Source organism: Capricornis sumatraensis, chromosome 17 (genome assembly GCF_032405125.1).
Source record: "Capricornis sumatraensis isolate serow.1 chromosome 17, serow.2, whole genome shotgun sequence".
In the NCBI taxonomy this organism is placed as follows: domain Eukaryota; kingdom Metazoa; phylum Chordata; class Mammalia; order Artiodactyla; family Bovidae; genus Capricornis; species Capricornis sumatraensis.
This window is the reverse complement of record NC_091085.1, coordinates 20671847-20674011: the sequence shown is the minus strand read 5'-3', so window position 1 is coordinate 20674011 and position 2165 is coordinate 20671847.

The window sequence follows — 2165 nt, the reverse complement described above, 5'->3', positions numbered from 1 at the left end:
CTGAACTGATAAGTGAATGTTTAAACCTTTTTAGAATGGTGCAACTACCTTTCTTTTTCTTTCTTTCTTTCTTTCTTCCTCTCTCTCTCTCCCTCCCTCCCTCCACCCCCCCCCCACCTCTCTCTTTCTTTTTTCCTATTTTAAAATGTCAAAGCCTTCCTGACATGTTTTGGCCATGGAAATGGAACATATTTTCTCATTAGGTTAATTAATGGCTCTGCTTGGGTGGCATAATTTGGTGTACGTTTCCTTTTAGAATTCTGTCATAACTAAAAAGGATCTTATTTTTGTTATGTTTTGTGGTGTCTTTAAATTTTTATGACTTCTACTTTGTTTAGTCTGTGTGTAATCCTTCTTTTGAAACCTAATGTCCTAGAAAATTTACAGTTTTCTCTCAAAACTGGCACTTTTTACATTTTACGGTGATTCCTGTTTCTTTGGGTCTCACCAGGACTTCATTTAAGTCCTTAAGGTGTAATTCGCAGCTCAGGGAATTTATGATTACATCGTCAAAGTAAACTCCCCGAGTGCAATATATTAAACCTGACAAGACGCTGTTCATTAATCTTTGAAATATAGCCAGGTGTGATGTAGTGAGGGGAGCCTTCCAACTCAGAACAGCTGAAGAACTCAGAGCTGCCCCCCACGGGAGAGGAGGATTCCTTCCTTCTCGCTGCCAAGGCCGCCTGGGTGGGGACCGAGAGGGCCAAACGCCCTTCCTTTGCCAGCTGTGGTGTTCCCTGTCTCTGCTGGTGTTCCTTCAGCTCCGCAGCTTCTCACCTTCTCATGCGTTTGTTCATTCAGCAAATATTTATGAAGAGCCTCCTTTGGGTCAGGCACCAGTTGGACCTGGAAAGCCTGTAGTAACCAAAACAGAAACAATCCCTCACTTCATGGGGCTTATAGTTTGAGGGTCTAGCCATAGCAAAGGTCTCAAGACTCCTTTCCTCAATGCCACCAAAGCCAGCTGAAGCAAACTACATTGCCTGAATGGCCAGCATTTCCTCTCAGCCCCCGATATGGCTTTAATGTTAAACAACTCCCAGTATGTGTGAGTGAGATTGCAGCCCAGCCTGATGAGTGTTATAACAGAGTTTTGCAAATGACACTACCATGGATGAATAGCCAAGCTACCTTGGGGGATCAATGATTGGTCAGGAAAGCAGCCTCTACACAGACATAAGAAGACAGACTGTGGTTGCCAAAGGGGTGGGGGGCAAGGGAGAGGTGGCGTGGGAGGTTGGGGTTGGCCAGTGCAAACTGTTATATATAGGATAGATAAACGATAAGGTCCTGCTGTGTAGCACAGGGAATTATATTCAATATCCTGTGATAAGCCATAATGGAAAAAGAGTATATACATATACATATATATATACATATATATATATACTGCTGCTGTTGCTGCTGCTGCTAAGTCGCTTCAGTCGTGTCCGACTCTGTGCGACCCCATAGATGGCAGCCCACCAGGCTCCCCCATCCCTGGGATTCTCCAGGCAAGAACAACCCTGGAGTGGGTTGCCATTTCCTTCTCCAATGCATGCATATGTGCTAAGTCACTTCAGTCATGCCCAACTCTGTGCGACCCCATGGACAACAGCCCACCAGACTCCTCTGTCCACAGGATTCTCTAGGCAAGAACACTGGAGTGGGTTGCCATTTTCTTCTCATATATATATAACTGAATCATTTTGCTGTAGAGCAGAAATTAGTACATTACTTTAACAACACAACTATACATCAATAAAATATTTTTTTTAAAAAAAAAGCAGAGTCTAGCTAAGCACTGTGCAATACTACCTCTAGAAGAAGAGGGAAAATCCGGATAAAAGGCAATAGCTCTTAAAGGCACTGTGGGTCTTCCCCAGACCTTTCTGTTCACCTCTGTAAAACATGGTGAGCTGAATGCCATGTGGGACTCTGGATTGGATTCTGAAACAGAAAAAGAACACAAGTGGAAAACAGATGAAATCTGTACAGTCTGGAGTTTAGTCCATGGATTTAGTTCAAATCAATATTGATTTCTTGGTTTTGTCTCATGTAGCATGGCTATGCAGACATTAACACCAGAGAAACGGAGTGAGTGACATTTAAGAAATCTTTGTACTGCCTGAGCAACTTTTCTATAACTCTATTAATAAAACTACTCCAAAATTAGAGGCTAA